At 40.4% G+C, this 17,902-nt stretch overlaps 1 protein-coding gene across 1 annotated transcript in view; it reads right to left on the bottom strand.

Moving 5' to 3' along the window:
• The window catches only part of LOC147025887 (uncharacterized), a 138,188-nt gene that overhangs the window by 108,281 nt on the left and 12,005 nt on the right, over positions 1-17,902 (bottom strand). The window lies entirely within an intron of this gene.

Raw genomic sequence — 17,902 nt, 5'->3', positions numbered from 1 at the left:
TCACCAAAGCCTGCTCCCTCTACACCCATGCCACTGCCTGCTCCCGCTGCACCCTCACCACTGCCTGCTCCTGCTGCACCCTCGCCACTGCATGTTCCCGCTGCATTCTCAGCACTGCCTGCTCCCGCTGCACCCACCCCACTGCCTGCTCCCACTGCACTCTCACCACTTTCTACACTTGCTGCACCCTTATCAATGCCTGTGCTCACTGCATCCCCATCATTGCCAATAGCCTCAGCAACCTCACTCCACAACCAGCACCAACTATTAATTATATCTACAAATTTCTCAAATTCTGCCACTTGCTGCAAATTATCCATCCCTTCCTTCAACCTCGTAATAACTATCCTCACATGTGCCATTTCCTCACACTTCCTGTAAATGAGTACCCTTTGCGTCCCTTATTCTTCCTGAGGCCCACATTAAGCATCACATTTTATGTACTTCTCTTCCTTTCTCCTTCGCTCTCTATTTGTACCCTCCCCCCCCCCCCCACCACTATATTCCCAAGATCCCAACTGACAAACTCTTGCCTTAACACTAAATTTAACACTAGGCCTCCCCCTACTTCATTCAATAAACTAATACAAATTCCCGCTAAACTGTTACGAACACAACTACAACCTTTACAGTTCCAAAATCCACAACCCCGACATATGTGCAAAGTGACCAGTGACCCCCAAAATACACCACGCAATTTTATCTCCGGTGAACAGTGACGAGTGCTGCAAACATTTGAACAAAATTATTTTGTTTGCTTCAGCAAAGCAAACACATTGTGGAGCGAAGATTATGATGACTATAATTTTTATCCATGTGTCAAGGCTCATGGAAGAGCAGAATAGCATTCAGGTGAATGGTCAACAGGCAGAAAGTGGGGTGGATGGGAAATTGGAGGAAAAATGCATGGATGCACAACGGCACAGGGAGAAGTGATGCAGGTGAAAGAGTTTCAAGAGGAACAAGGTCTCAGTTGGTGTGTTAAAGCTCATAGATATAAACGGAAGAAGCCATTAGATACAGTCGTGGCCAAAAATATTGGCACCCTTGCACTATTTTTCAAATAACTCAAAACAGCAGAATGACTCCTTTTCTCCACTCAAACTAGTTTAATGAGTGATTTCTATATTGCAGGTACCTGCAACTCACCACAGGTGAGTTCATTTCCAAAGTAAAGGAGAATCACCTGTTTGAAATCTAATGATGTCCAACAACTTTGAAAAGGTGCCAACAATATAGTCCGGGCCATTTTAGGATTTCTTTGTGGAATAAGCTAAAATTCGTTTTTTTTTCAGCTTTTTTTGTTTTGTTCCACTGCAAACCAAAGAAATACATTTGTGGATACCAAAATATTTTTATTTTAACAACTTTCTGGAAGAAATGGTGCATTATTTGAAAAAAGTGCAAGGGTGCCAATATTTTTGGCCACGATAGTAGTGGAGGGCAGCAGAATTAAAGGCCTCGAGGAAAGAGGAGAAGACAAGACTTCACTGACAAGAGAAAAGGGGAATGAAAAAATAGAGGTGAGCAAAAAGCCAAGAGTAATGGAAAAGGATGGAAGGTAAGGGTTTTTAGATCCTCGTGGAGGATCTCTAAATCTTACTCACGTTGTTGTTCTTGTGGACTTTTTTGTTTCACAGCCTACAGTTTTCATCGAAACTTCCTGAAACTTGGCATATATATGTAAAAATACCCTGCGCAGACAGTAACCATCTCTGATTTTGAAAATTCCTCCTGGAAAAAAAGTTATTAAGTCAAAATATCTCAGCTAATGGTAATCGCCTAAAAAATAATCTCAAACTAGGCAAGCTTTTTAAATTCTGTTTGCGGGAATCAAACAGGGCATTAGCAGAGATGAATTACCGCACATATGATACATCACTATGTCGTCATATCAATTTTTATGACTTCATTCCTATTTTTTGACATTTTTGTTTCACAACCCAGAGTTTACATCGGATCTTCGTGAAACTTGCCATGTATATGCAGAAAGCCCATGCGCAGGCAGTAACCATCTCAGATTTTGGAAATTCTTCCTACAAAAAAAGTTGACGTCATAATATCGCCGCTAATGGAAATCGCCTATATCATTATCTCCGAAACTAGGCAAGCTGTTTGAATTTTGTTTGCAGGAATCAAGCCGGGCATTAGCACAGATAATTTGTCGCAAACCTTATACGTCACAATGACGTCATATTCGTTTTTATGACGTCATCATTAAAAGGACAAGGATCTTAGCTCATTTGAGCTTGTTTAATAAACATGTGTGATCTCACAGGAACAGGGGTTGGATGAAGGGGGTGAGAGGACCAAGACCACAACAGAGCTAGTAACCACCAACCACCAACCTTCTTACAGTGAGTAAGAAGAAGACCCTGACATTTGGAATCCTGTCGTGATATGCTAATAGATGGAGGGCATTAGACTCCAAAACCTCGATGTGGGGACAAAATGACAAGCAATAGCAGCAGCCCATAGGTCATTAGACGACCCGTGAACCCGTTGGGTTCCCGTTGTGACAGCCGTTGATAAAAAATAAAAAGATAGCTCCAGCGAACTATACCGCTGAGGATGTTTGCATCGATCAAATAATCCCGAAGAGTACTTGACTGACTCGTGAATAGATTTTTTAATAATTTTTTTCATTGCCCGATTTGAACGAAACTTGATATTGCATCTCAATGTGAAAAAAAAATGTAGAAAAGAAAGTCGAATAAATTATTGTGCGTAGTCTTCGAAACACAATTCTATTGATTAATGAACACGGAAGTACGAAATCAAAATGGCGATGTTTATTTTATGCTTAAAAATAAATCGTTCTTTGTCTATACTAAATATTTGAGATTTTAAAATAAATCATTTCAAGAAAAAAAAAAAAGATAGCTCCAGCGAACTATACCGCTGAGGTTGTTTGCATTGATCAAATTCTCCCGAAGAGTACTTGACTGAATCGGGAATTGATTTTTTAATAATATTTTTTCGATGCCCGGTTTGAACAAAACTTGATACTGCACACCGCAGGAGAATGGTGAGTAAAGTGGCACTAAAAATTTTTGTGCTATCATGCACCGTTTTGGCTGTATTTCGGGAACATACATACATACAATATGAGAGTTTTAGTAATTGATAGATAGATATTCCATGGCACTGTGGAGAAAGGCTTTGTACACTGTTATAAGCTGAGGACAGCTGAGGATGGACAGAGAAGTCGGAGGCAGCAACCGCATTTGGAAGACAGCTGTCAGACAGGTTATTGTGAGACCAAGGAATTCCAGAGACTATACTGACCCATCAGTTGATCCCAAAAGGAAAATGGCTCATTAGCCAGGCAGTCATTGTGTTGAGACAAAGTTAGAGTGTACGATTGTCTTGAATTAAAATAAATATTCCAAAAAACAGGGTGTCATCTGCAAAACAAAAATGAATTTCCAACGACAAAGAGTTCACCGATTGTCCCAAATTATTTATGCATCTGTTAGGCAGTGTATTGGTAGTGTGAAAGGTTAATGCTTGTATACCCAAGATTTGATATAGAAGGTAATGTTTATTATATAATACGGCTATGTAAGGTTTGTTGAGGTGAGACGTTTATTCCAAAAGTTGATTTGTGTAAAAGGATAACGAGTTCTAATGTTGAGGCTGGTATTTAATCTGTGGAGCAAGATCGCTTGGGTGCGATATCGAAGATCAAGTGATATTTCTGGACATAGAATTGTCGAGCAAGTACGAGCAGTTTGTAGCGGGAGGGATTTTCATGATGGTTCTCTCTCTCTCTCTCTCTGAGAATATATAAATAGGAAAGCGGAGTGAGATGGGGCAGGGAGGGGGTGTGGGGGAAAGGGAAGAATGGCCAGTCCTGAATTGCTTTGTGGTGTGCCATGCCACATTGACTTCTGTTTAACTTTTGAAATAAACCCAGGTTTGGAGTCCGCCAGCCTGCTGGTTCGGATCGAATAAATAAAGAACCTTGGGATCTTGTGAGACTTATGCATATGAAGAACAGGACTGCCCAGATTGCTGTTTTGGAGTATGGAGAAAACCTGATAGCCACTCGAAGAGAAGACTCTGGAAATCATCAACAGACATTTGAAATTCTGAAATTGTCAAATTAATGTAGTGCAATCCATTTCCTCACAAATCAATATATTTGAATTTGTTACAGAAATGCCTGATGCATCATTTTGGAATTTGCCAAGGAAAGCAATGTGTAGTTTAGGAAACAAACTTTTGAGACAAGCCCAGGCTGCTCCAAGCCACTGTTGAGTGTTATTAATTACAGATACAAGTTGGGCCTGAAGCTAACAGTGCATAAAGAAAATTACCAATACGATTGAGCTAGAAAATTCCAAACACTAACAAACACAGGTGATGACAGCATACCCTGGTAGAAAGTTTAAAAAAACCTAAAATAATGAAGATGGAGAGGAAAGCCACTGGAAGCATCTATACTAATAAGTGTGTGTGTGTGTGTGTGTGTGTGTGTGTGTGTGTGTGTGTGTGTGTGTGTGTGTGTGTGTGTGTGTGTGTGTGTGTGTGTGTGTGTGTGTGTGTGTGTGTGTGTCATAAAGCGGAACATTTCCTCTCAACTAACTCCCCTCCCCCCTCCTTTCCCTTTCCCTTTTTTTTGAGAATCATTTTGACGAAACAGTATGAATCGTAATTAATGATCCACCACACGTCTGCCTTCCCTCCCTCCTCTCTCTCTCTCTCTTTCCCCTCCACCTCCTCACTCTTCCACCTCTTCTCTTTCTCTCACCCCTACTTTAGTTTTCCTGTCAATTAAGCAATGGGTAGTATTTGCTAGTAAATCAATAAATGTCAGCGTGTGTCCATATAATAAGTCTGTCCGTCTCCTCCACAACTCCAAAACCATGAAACCTCGCGACAACAAACTTTACATGCATACTAAGGGAACTCCAAAGGAGTGCATGGATGTAACTGGGTGTCTGGGTAAATTTACACACCACTTGGAGATAATTAATGACTTGCTTTCATGAAAGGCATATCCTTGGTCAGCCCAACTTTACCTTGCAGGGGTCTTAACCACCATTTTGATTTGGCCTACGAAAAATGCCTTGCCTTGGAAACACGATCCACTCTCGGATTGGATTTTGTGGACTAAATAAGTGTCGAAATCTCGAGTGAAATCTGAAAATGATAAGATATTACCGATTCTTATAACTAAACATACAAGCGTATTTATTAAGGAAGGTTATGCTTCCACTTTCTCCATACTTACATAAGAACATGTGCAATTGCCAAAGCATTAAGCTTAACTTTTTCTACAGTTCCGACAATTATATTGAGTGAAAAAAAGATAAAGGAATATGCCCAAAGTGTAACTTGATTGAATGAAATGAAAATAATTTTAAAGCAGGCGAAAGCTCCCGTGGCGTGAGCAGTGGGCATGGTGACCCCAGCTCAGTTCTCCCTGGGGAAATCCCCAGAGTTTGGAAGGCAAAATAAATAAGAGGATTAGAATGAGTAAAGTGAACTACCAGTTCAAGAGAGAATTGAAAAATGGTTTCCGTGGCTGCAAATTAATTTGCTCTCTCTCATGCACAGATTTATCCCATCTTGTCTTTAGTTGTCCGACCCTTCCTCCTGCCCATGGTATACTGAAGCTTGCATGGCGAGGCAGTTGTCCTGAAACAACTTGCCTTCGCCTCGTGGAAGGTAAACCCAACTGAGGGTAATCTCAGTTCCTTCCACAAAGCTCAGAACAAGTGTGTGTTTCCCCTCAGAAGAGCCAGAAAACATCATCTTTCTAATTTCTTCTGAACTCTCAAACCTGTCTCCCTCTACAAATCCTAGTGGCATCTAATTTACCTTCACCACCAAAGGTGAAGGAGGTTATGTTTTCACCCCTTTCTATACGTTTGTTTGTTTGTGTGCAGGATATGCAGGATATATGAACTTTTCTGGAGCATTACTTGGTTCCTCCTGAGAACACAAGGGTAGTTTGACAGTATGCATACGAGATTTTTTTGGAATGTCCCTTATAATCTATCGGCTGGCATTCTCCACAAGCCATGGAATGTCCCTTCCTTTCTATCCTTTGCCACGTGGCACTACCATATAAAGAGGCCTTTTCTATGCCCCTGCCATTTTCCTCAAGAATGTCCCTTCTTTTCTATAGTTTGCCACATGGCAAACACCATAATATAAAGAGGCCTTTTCTATGCCCCTGGCATATTCCCAAAGAATATCATAGGTGATGAAGGTTGTGGTCAAGTTTCATCAAAATTGTGTGTGTGGTTTTGGAGAAGAAAGCAAATACCTATTTTGGCGGGCGAACCCCCATAGGAATTTTCAGTCCCCGTGTTTAAGTTGCATACAGATAAACCGTTCCATATAAAAAGGGAGGGGTGCTTTGTGCTCCCCTTGATTGTTGCAGGAGCCTTTTCTTCTAACAACACCGCCATTGCATACTTGTACGGCACAAGAACAGAACTCAAGCTAATCGCTAATGAGCAAAAGCTATCAAAAAATCAAAAACTCTGGCACTTTTGTAGAATTTGTTTTGAAAGCCATTGATTAAACATATTGTCCAATGTATATGCCAAGTTTCAGATCGTTTTAATGAATTGCCTTTGAGATACGAGTGTTAATACATTTTGGGTGGACGGACGGACAGACACCAACGGGAATTTCGAGGTTTCCCATTAAAAGCTCAAGAATTCCGAAATGGACGTTGCTGAAATTTGGAACAAATTACCTTGACGTACAAATGATTTACTTCTGAAATATGCAGCCAATTTCGTCCAGTAGAGGCCGAGAAACTAATTTTCAGTCCCCACGTTAAAGTTGCATACATAGAAACCGTCCCATATAAAGGGAGGGGCACTTTGCCCCTCCCTTGATTTAATTACTTCACTGAAAATTTTCCACTAATTTTTTTTTTGTCAGGTACACATTCCACATTAAATCTCCTAGATATCTATCTATCTCTATCTCTCTGTCTCTCTGTCTCTCTGTCTCTTTCCCCCTTGGTATTCCAAGAGGTGATCTGTCCATCTATCAGTGAAGCATTTGCTAGATTATAATAAATTATAAACAATGTGTGTGTGTAGTGTGTGTGTGTGTGGCAAGTGCATGGGTGGATGGCGTGTGGCATGTGTGTGTTACTGCTAAATGTCTCGGTCTGAGGGTAGAATACAGAAAGATCAATTCAGCACGAAAGGTGTGTAGTTTTAGGGATAAATATGGATAGATCATTGACTAAAGGTGTGTAGTTTTAGGGATAAATATGGATAGATCATTGGCTAAAGGTGTGTAGTTTTAGGGATAAATATGGGTAGATCATTAAAGGTGTGTAATTTTTGGGATAAATATGGGTATATCATTGGCTAAAGGTGTGTAGTTTTCGGGATAAATAAGGGTCGATCATTGGCTAAAGGTGTGTAGTTTTAGGGATAAATATGGGTAGATCATTAAAGGTGTGTAATTTTTGGGATAAATATGGGTATATCATTGGCCAAAGGTGTGTAGTTTTCGGGATAAATATGGGTCGATCATTGGCTAAAGGTGTGTAGTTTTCAGGAGAAATATGGGTCGATCATTGGCTAAAGGTGTGTAGTTTTAGGGATATATATATATGGGTAGATCATTGACGAAAGGTGTGCAGTTTTAGGGGTAAATATGGATAGATCATTGGTGAAAGGTGTGTAGTTTGAGGGATAAATATGGGTCGATCATTGGCTAAAGATGTGTAGTTTTAGGGATAAATATGGGTCGATCATTGGCTAAAGGTGTGTAGTTTTAGGGATAGATATGGGTAGATCATTGGCTAAAGGTGTGTAGTTTTAGGGATAAATATGGGTCAATCATTAGCTAAAGGTGTGTAGTTTTAGGGAAAAATAAGTCTGAAGACGACGATGGTTCACAAGCGGTATTTGACGATGTAGATTGCTTCAGAAGTCAAGGATGAGACAATGTGATAATGTTTGACCAAGTTAGAAAAATGATCAACATGACGTGGTACGAGTGACAGGTTATTAGCTGCAAAATGTCGAAAACCCAGTTTCGTTCAACAACAATAAAAAAAATTGACCTTTGCATAACCTTTAAAGGTCGCAAAACAATGTTGTGGACATTAAAATAAGGAAACAGGATACGTGCTATAGCTTAATGGAGTTAGTTCGTCGAAGGTCGAAAACCCGGTTTGATTCCCACAACTTTGAAAATTTGACCTTTGTGAACTTTAAAGGTCAAAGGTCAAGGATTATGACCTTTGGTGCAAAACTTCCTCTGGAACATTCCAGGAACAATATAACGTCATATAGGCTATATGGCATTTCGCACTCCTCGGATTATCCATACTTTGATGAAATCAGCGTAAAAACAAACTTGAAGGGAGCGCCACGGGCAAGGTGTTCGAGATGGAGCAAAATGGTTTCAAGACTTTCGGTGGGGAATGACCTCAAGATAATGCATAAAAAATATTGTCATCCTAGCTCTCAAAATTTGGGCAGTCGTGTGATTTTTATGTCAAAATTCGAAATTTTCTAAGTTCATGACCTTGTGAACTTGACCTTGGGACTAAAATGAAAATAAATAAATAAATTAATTAATTAATTAAATAAATAAAAAAATCGAGCTCTGTGGGGCTATGCAGGTGCCATTGGGCTCAACAAATACCGAAACCCCTGCCAGATTCGACAACCCCCTCGGAGAAGATGGATTTTTATGTCCAAATCACAATTTTCGAAGTTCGTGACCTTGTGACCTTGACACGAAAATGAAAAAAAAAATCGAAAAAAATTCAGGAAAACACAACTTGATCATGATATAAGCCTCTTACCAAAATTTCATCAGGATCGGATCAAAACCCACGGAGCTATGCTCGGGACAGACAGACAGACAGACAGACAGACAGAGACAGACAGAGACAGACAGAGACAGACAGAGACAGACAGAGAGACACACAACAATAACGAACATAGTGGTCACTTATATTTTTCGTGAAAATATTTTTTCGTGAACCAATATGGGTAGATCATTGGCTAAAGGTGTGTATTTTTAGGGATAAATATGGGTAGATCATTAAAGGTGTGTAGTTTTTGGGATAAAAATGGGTAGATCATTAAAGGTGTGTAGTTTTTGGGATAAATATGGGTCGATCATTGGCTGAAGGTGTGTAGTTTTCGGGATAAATATGGGTAGATAATTGGCTAAAGGTAAGTGGTTTTAGGGATAAATATGGGTCGATCATTGGCTAAAGGTGTGTAGTTTTAGGGATAAATATGGGTGTTTCATTGGCTAAAGGTAAGTGGTTTTAGGGATAAATATGGGTCGATCATTGGCTAAAGGTGTGTGGTTTTTGGGATAAATATGGGTAGATAATTGGCTAAAGGCAGGTGGTTTTAGGGATAAATATGGGTCGATCATTGGCTAAAGGTGTGTAGTTTGAGGGATAAATATGGGTCGATCATTGGCTAAAGGTGTGTAGTTTTAGGGATAAATATGGGTGGATCATTGGCTAAAGGTGTGGTTTTTGGGATAAATATGGGTAGATCATTGGCTCAAGGTGTGTGGTTTTCAGGATAAACTAGAATGCAAGACCCAGCGCTTCCAAACAAAATAAATAAAAATTTACTTTCACACTTTAAAAATTGTGCCAATAAATTATTGAGTATCAGCTGCGTTTTTGTTTGTATCCTTTTCTCACCTGTGTTGCAAATAGAGTGACCTGCTTTGTGATGCTTTAAAAGGTGGTGTATAATTGGAAATGCTGTTTGATAGGGCGACATGAATAAAATGGAAATTTAGAAGAAAAAAAAAGTATTGAATACAGCAAGCGTTTAATCGACATGAGAAAAGGGATTGAATGAGACTCGCCATTATAAGTGAAGAAGAAGATGAAGGAGGAAGAGTTTTTGTTTTAATGGAAATTGAAATAGGCCCATCTATTCTCATCCTATTCAACTATATCATACTGTTTGCAGATTGGCCTTGTTTAGTGGTATCCCCCTATAGGACAATTGTTGATGGCCAGACACACTTAGGCAGGCAGAAACGGACGGACGGACGCAGGCACGCCTAGACAGCTCCTTTTATATTATAGAGCGATTCGATCATGAGGAAAGCAGAAAACATGCAGGTTGGGCTTCAGAGGGAAATTATAAATCCAGATCACTCGCATCTCAAGATGTTCCACCCCCTTTGAAACACAACCGTTTTAGTCATAGCAGTTTATCAGAAAAGTTAGGTGGTAAAATGGTTAAATATAAACAAGGAAACCCTTAAATATCTCAAAACATTTCTCAGTGCTCAGAAAGGCTTTTTCACTCACTGATGCCTTACCTTTCTTTGCTGGAGGTGGGGGTCAGGGTGTGGAACAGTGAGCAGATGGTGCCTGGCCTATTTCGGGTACAACGCTTGGCCTCTCTATTTGTAACCAGCCAGAGATGTTTTGGGGGGGGGGGTCAGCAAAGCTGAGCAAAAAATGACAAGATGCCATGAAGAGGAACGGTGGCAAACAAAAAATAAGCGGCTAAAGCCTGAGGGTTACTTTTGTTTACGTGGTTACAACCACGCTAGTTCAGTGCTCAACAATGGAACAGACATTTAAATTTCTGCGAGGTTAAGGAAATTATCAAAATTTCCCAATATATCTGTATTTCGAGACGGATATCAAGCATCAGTTTGCAATGCACCAAGATGAAGATCCTCCCTGGTCATTAACAACCACCGAGCTGATTACATCATGGGTCCTCAAATGAAGGAGTTACAAACCGATTCCTCAGATAGGCCAGTGACGTCCCCCTACTTTAAACCAACAAGGATGAGAAACGATCACGTTATTTTGGTCCTTGGTTTTTCCCTGGGACAAATGCCCTGTTTGGTTTCAACAAGACAATCCTATTGTTGAGCCTGCTTGGAATCAAATGCTCCAGGTGGATGTTGCTGTTCCCTTTGACAATGGACCTGATGCCCTCAACACCTGTGTGACTGCCAAAAGAGAAAAGTATGCAGAGCTGCGCAGAACATTGGTGGTGAGGGGCAAAGATGTCCAGGTTCGTGGTGGGGGCACTGGGATCGTGGCCTCTGTGCCCTCTGGAAGTTTCATAGTAGCACAAAACATTAGGTAGATGTAAGAGCACAAGTTCAATGACCTAACAGTGGTGTAAATACTATTCGATTGAGTTCAACAATATTTTGAGCAGGTTTTGTCATTTTGGAAGAACGTAATGATGAGAGAAAAGCTGTAGATGAGGTGGAATTGTGATGACGAAATCGGTCTGACTTTCCTGAAGCCAAAGTATAATGTAATTACCCTGTGCAAACAAATTGAAATGTGGAGTGAAGTAATTGGTTCACTTTGTCTGTCTGTCTACAAACGTCGGTTTATGATCGAGGAGAAACTTGATTTCAATTTTATGTGATATTTTGAACACGAATCGGAATATGAATTGAAAAACTAATGTGTAGTTCAGCAGTACTTTGGCTCTGAATTTTCACAATCGCACATGCGCAGAGAAGAGCGAGATAATTTGTTTTATTCCATCTGCCTGTCTGTTAGTCAAGCAAAATGGAAAATCATTCCAAAAAGGGAACTTACTGTTTTTAAGGATGCTACAAAGGACACAAACAACAGGCACGAAAAACTAAGTAAGGTGGTGTAAAAGACGCTGCATCAACGGCAGGAAAACTTCCGATTTTTTTTTTTTCGAGATCCTTTAAAATCGATTTTTATTTCAATGGAATTATATGCTCGAACACAAGAACACAAATCGCCTTTTAGGCACTTCAAAAACCATTTGTTTAACAGTACTTGGACAAAGTATTATGCCATGTTACAACATGTCGACCAATTAAAGTTGCTGCTCGCAGACTCCACCCATGTCCTTGGTTTCACAAGACCGTGGATAAGGTGTTCTATGAACTCTCTCGTTACCATTTGTAACATTTCTTAAATATATAACCGAGCTTTCTTTGATCAATTTAGACTATAACGACATTAACATTGGAAGTAGATATACCCCACAAAAGGTAGTAATCCCTGACAAAGTAAGGTGGTGGAATCCCCAACAAACAAAAGCTAGAGTTCATAGAACACGTTACGCTGTGCAGTCTTGAGGAAAAGGACGTGGAAAGGGTCTCTTAAACTCTTGCATTGTTTCTGAGCACGACCTATATTAGCCTCATTCGTGAACTTTGAATGACAGACGTGATGGTAACCGTGCGAAGCCGATGGGTCAAACAGAACACTCCAGAGCTGAACCTTCTACCATTTCTTCTTGGAGAAACTGACGATTTTGGAACTCTCTTTGAGAAAAAGATGCATTTAAACAAACGGATCCTTTGGACGAAGTTAGCTCTGCGATTGCATCGCTAGGTGCCACCATTTTCGTCTGAATCTCCGATTGGTCAAGACAGCATAGAGTTTTACGCAAGTACTACTGAACTGTGGGTATTGGGAAGTGTAAACAAGGCGATTTGTATTCTACATTGTTCAAATATACAATTCATTTGAAATAAAGTAACAGTTTTAAAAGGTGTAGAAAAACCCCCCCAAAAACATTGAATCAAAGTCTACCACCGTTGGTGCAGTGTCTTATACACCACCATATTTAACACATTACTTTAGTTATTCATGAAGCTTGGTGTTGGCTTAGTGGTTAGGGTGGGCGGCTTGGAATCCTAGGGTCCTGAGTTCAAGCCCCGTTGGCCGCTGAATTAAAATATATCATGAGGTTGACTCATCCTGTCATCCTTCCGAGGTCGGCAAAATGAGCACCAGTGTACTGGTAAGGGGGACACTGCATCAGCGGCATAGCCGCGTCTCAACCAATGATGCAACCAGCAGCCACAGGCTGCACTCGATAGAAAGAGAGAGAGAGAGTTGTTCATGCTTGTTGTATGTGTCCTTTATGACATCCACAAAAACAGTAAGTTTCCTGTTTGGAATGATTTTCAATTTTGTTTCACTGCGAGACAGACAGACAGACAGACAGACAGACAGAAAAAATTGCTTAGCCGCACTTGGGATGAGATTCTGTACAGTTTCCACTAGAACTAGAGCTTTACTGCACCAAGACCCTGCTCTCACCCTTCTACAATTTCTTCTCCTTGTGCTGTGGTGTATCCGATTGTTATCACCCCATCGCATTCCCTTTGCCCCATTCTGTCTGTTATCCATTACCCGCTGTGGTTCCTCCCTTCCGTGAAGCTCACTCAATGCATGACTAAAAATAAAATAAAATAAAATCAGGCGAGATTTTAACTCTTGATTGAGAATGTTTTTGTAAGAAATGTAAATGTCTTTAAATGGAGACAACCTCATTCAGCAAAGGGACAGAAACCAATCAGATAAACAAGAACTTGAGACTGAAGAGAAAGAAAAAGAAAAAGCCAAGGAGAGAACAAAGGAAATTAGTTTTGCAAATGAACCGAATGGTGACATGCAATAGCAGGCTCGATGGAAGCTTGATATCCTCAGACTGCCAAGTCGGTCATCCGATACCAATGCCTGAGATCCCACAGCTTCACTTGTTACAAACATTGGCCCCAAAAACAAAGTTCCTATCATACAAGCTCAGACATGCCCAAGTGCCAGACCCATTGGCAACCACTAAATGGTGCAAAACAAACTACAGTAAAGCTCGGATGTTTTGTTCTTGTGGTTAATGGTGTGCCACATGCTGGCTTCCTAAGTGTACACTCGAGGTCCTTTTCTACATCGTACACATAAACACGGAGACTGTACAGACAGCTAGGCTTTACTCCGACCATCACATGAACAGGCCTTCAGGCCCAAGTTGCTGCACTCTACTTGGTAAGTAAGTAAATAAATAAAACGCAGTGGACAGGAATTATTTTTTGCAATAACAAGAGCTTTAAGCGGACATTTCATAAACAAATCCAAACAAACAGGGATGGTGAAAGCAAAGTGCTGCGTTAATGGTGTGGGGAACGGTGGGGGGGGGGGGGGGGGAGGAAAGCACCTGCTCCTCTGACGTGACATCATCGCAAGAATAAAAGCAAGCAAGCAGGATTTTTGCCTGAATTGTTTGGATATTCAAGATTGCACGACGATTCGTCAATGAGCCCGTTGTAGAGACGGTCAAGTATTGCCAAAGAACTAACGGACAACAGGAGATTAAAATGATGGCAGAAGGAGATGGTGGACCACGAGCCAAAAAACCAGTGAGGTGGATGGAACACGTTAATGAAAGGAATGCACAGTTTAGGGGGGTTTCCAGTGAGGTGGATAGGTCATGGAGTTCAAAAGATGGTAAAGATTTTATTCTTTTTCACAACTTTTTGAGATATCCTGAACACAGACAGACAGACAAACAGACAAACAGACAGGCAGAGAGGAGTGAAAGCATAACCTCTTCACCTTCAGTGGTGGAGGTAAAAACAGGAGAGGTGACACGTGACAAGGATTATGGAAATAAATAAAGAACTACAGAGAGAGAGAGAAGCAAACAAAGCATTAACGTCCAGGAAAGCAAGTGTTACAAATACATAAATTTGGTTGGAAGGCCGTGTTGGACATTTTGCCGCTAATCCAAGATCGAGTCACAAATCCGACTATTACGTTTACGGCTCGTTTTCTCATCGGAGCGATGTTGGCAAAATGGTGACATGTGTGAGATCAAAACCCACAAATGATTACGTTGGAGTTTTTGTTGTTACAAAACGTCCGACCAATACACTCTACCATTATTTGTAGCAGTTTGTGAAATGCTATCAAATCAAAACTTCAAATACATTATCACAAGCACGGTTAAAGTAAAAAAAAATTCAACATTTTCTTTATTGCTTCATCCTTTTCTGGAACATGAAGGGGTCATTTTCAAATGAAAACGGCGTTTGTCTAAAAATTTGACAACTCCACCGAGGATGTGGAAAATCATATTGTTCATTTCCAAAGTTCGGTCAGCGTCATTCCGATGATAGGAATTAAACAAAGAAGCATTCATACATTCCAAAACCAAAGTCTGTCCAACAGCTAAACGTGAGCCGCACCAAGCAAAGTGGCAGATTTCCAGACCACCTGTTAATGGCTCGAGCCTGAACTCAGAGTAGCCTCGCGCATACCAAGAAAATGATAATGATAAGACACTATCAGCTTTAATAGGTTCTCAGCCACATTCTAGCCAGAAAAAGCTTAACAGATAGGTCAGACACGCATGCATCCATTCTGAGAGGTGGTGTGACTCAAGCGTCAGCAGACTCGGTGACATGATGGTGAGAGAGTCCGCTCCAGATCTGTTAGGTTGGTGGCAAAACTTGGACTCTGGCTGTGTCATAGCAAAGAAATGGTACATGCTTCTTCTTCACCCAATGCTCAGTACTTTAGAGGATAGGGATGAACAAACCCCATGGGTTAGCATCCAATGCGCGACTTTCAAAACAAGCTGATCGCCCCACAATGCATCACCGCGCATGTGCAGAAACACTTTGACTTAACAACGGTAATCAGGGCATAATATATCGTGCATGAGAGGTAACATTTGATCGATATGTAGGCCTCCATGTATTAAATATATCGGATGAATTTCTTTGAGATCTTACTTCAACGGCATGATTTATCATCCATTCCGTCAGTGACTGTAACTCACAGAGCTTGTATTGCGTGAACTGTGCTAGAATTATAGTGCAGGCCCTTTGGATGCATTGGTCATGACGATGTAAAATGCCGCAATATTTTGTCCCAGTTTTTGCCGAAACGGAAGATTTTTGAAAGTGCCAAAAATGTGATTTGTGTTCTAGTGTTCAGGTATACAATTCAATTGAAATAAAATAAAGATTTTAAACGTTGTAGAAAAAAAGAAATATTCAAAATTTTACCGACGTTGATGCAGCGCCTTTTACACCACCATATTTAACACAAAACGTTAGTTATTCGTGTGTTTGTGTCCTTTATGACATCCGTAAACACAGTAAGTTTCCTGTTTGGAATGATTTTCAATTTTGTTTGACTGTCAGACAGGCAGACGGAGTAAAACTAGAACAGTACTCTTCAACGTCGCGACATGACCGATATGACTCCACCGACATTATTACATCATTATAATACGTGAACAAAGTTTGATTTAAAGGTCCACAGAATCCAAACATATATAATATATAATTTTTTTTTTTTGATGTGATTATATTGATTTTAATAAACAAAGAACTGAACATGGTTTTTTTATACCAATCTTTTTGAAGTGTTACAGTTGAAAAAGCAAACCCGTCAGCCGTCGGGTACTGTCCCTAAAAAAAATTCCAGATAAACTGCCATAATGTAATCGAGGGAAAGATTGTCAGCATGCAATGGATAATGGCCGCACAACTCACTTCAGACTCGTCAGAAAGTGAGTTTGATGAAAAAATTTCCTGATCAAAAATCTTCAGATTACGACGAGTCAAAATCATGATGTGGAAGGTGCTGTCAAACTGTGCAGGTACGAACCCGAGGTCAAGATGACGTCATGGGAGGAGCGGGACCAATCTCGCGTTTTTTGGTGGCAGTGCCAATCGAGTGTAAAAGGGCACCAAATAACATTAAAATCTTCTTTTTAAGATATTTATTCAAGAAAAGAACTATGAAGTGTTAAATGAAGCCATATCGATTCATGAAACCAAACAAAATTTTCTGATTCGGTGAACCTTTAAATCCCTTCAGCTGTTTTCAAGCGTCACATTTATACCTGACATGACCTCTGACCTCTCGATGCCGAAATCTAATCAGTTCATCTTTACATCATCATACATACTTGTATCAAGATTGGTCAAAATCCAATCACTGATTCACAAGTTAGCGCAGGAACAGAATTTTTACCTAACATGACCTCTGACAATTTTGACCTCGACTCCAAAATCGAATCAGTTCCTCTTTGCATCGCTATACATAGTTGTACCAAGTTTGACTTGGATCCCTTCAGCTGTTCTTATAGTTATCGCAGCAACGAGAACCTATCACGGACAGACGGATGCGCGGAAAGATGGAATTACGGACGGACAGCCGGACGGACAACCTGAAAACATTATGCCTCCAGCGACTTTGTTGGCGGAGGTATAAAAATTATCTTACTCATCTTTGTACATGCACAATTGGGATGAATTCAGAGCCAAAGTACTGCTCAACAACAGCTTCATTTTCAAAATAATACAACATTCAATTGAAATAAAGTTGTTCCTCGATTATATACTGACATTTGTGGACAGGACAGACATAGTGAACCAAATGCTTAACCCTGCTTTTTGGTTCGCACATTTGTGGGTAACAATAGAGCAAAGACACAATCAAACCAAATACATTCTACAAGCTGAATTAGCCACAAAATGGCCTCACCATGTTGTGGTTAGTACAGTTTGTTTAATTGTATTTGGCTCGTCTCTCAAACAAGTATATCAAAACAAAACCGGTATATCTGTTGTGTTCAGAGGTTTTTATGTTTTGCCAACAGCCATCACAGATGAAAGACCAATCTAATACAATTACAAAAGTGAACCTTGAATGACATCAAGGGATGTTTTAATGGCAAAAGTAACTAAAATGATCATCAAATGTTTCTCTGCATAAAAGGCTTTTTCTAAACAGCTGAAGCCCCGCAGGGGACTAATCGAGACAGAGGTATAAATAATGAGGGTGTAAGTTGATGCGAGATCCAAATAAACCATGGTGGGGAAACATTCGCCGATGACAAAAGGCACTTGCAACATGCGAAGATGAGGTTTGGTCTTGCATTGGATCCTGCCTATAAAAAGAGCAAGTCAAGGTTTACAAATGGAAGCCGACGACGTGACATCGACAACAACAGACCGTCAGGCCATGCCAAGCCCTCTGTCTGGCCCTCCGTCCTCTCGGTGAAGCTCAAAGAGCGTCACTTTTGAGAAGAGCAAAGTAGCGTGCCTCCAATGCACCGAGGTCCGCATCGGCCAACATGTGACACCATTTCAT

This window comes from Eptatretus burgeri, chromosome 5 (genome assembly GCF_056783735.1).
Source record: "Eptatretus burgeri isolate ZD-2024b chromosome 5, Ebu_testis_v1, whole genome shotgun sequence".
NCBI classification, from domain to species: Eukaryota; Metazoa; Chordata; class Myxini; order Myxiniformes; family Myxinidae; genus Eptatretus; species Eptatretus burgeri.
This window is presented reverse-complemented; position numbering and strand designations above follow the sequence as displayed.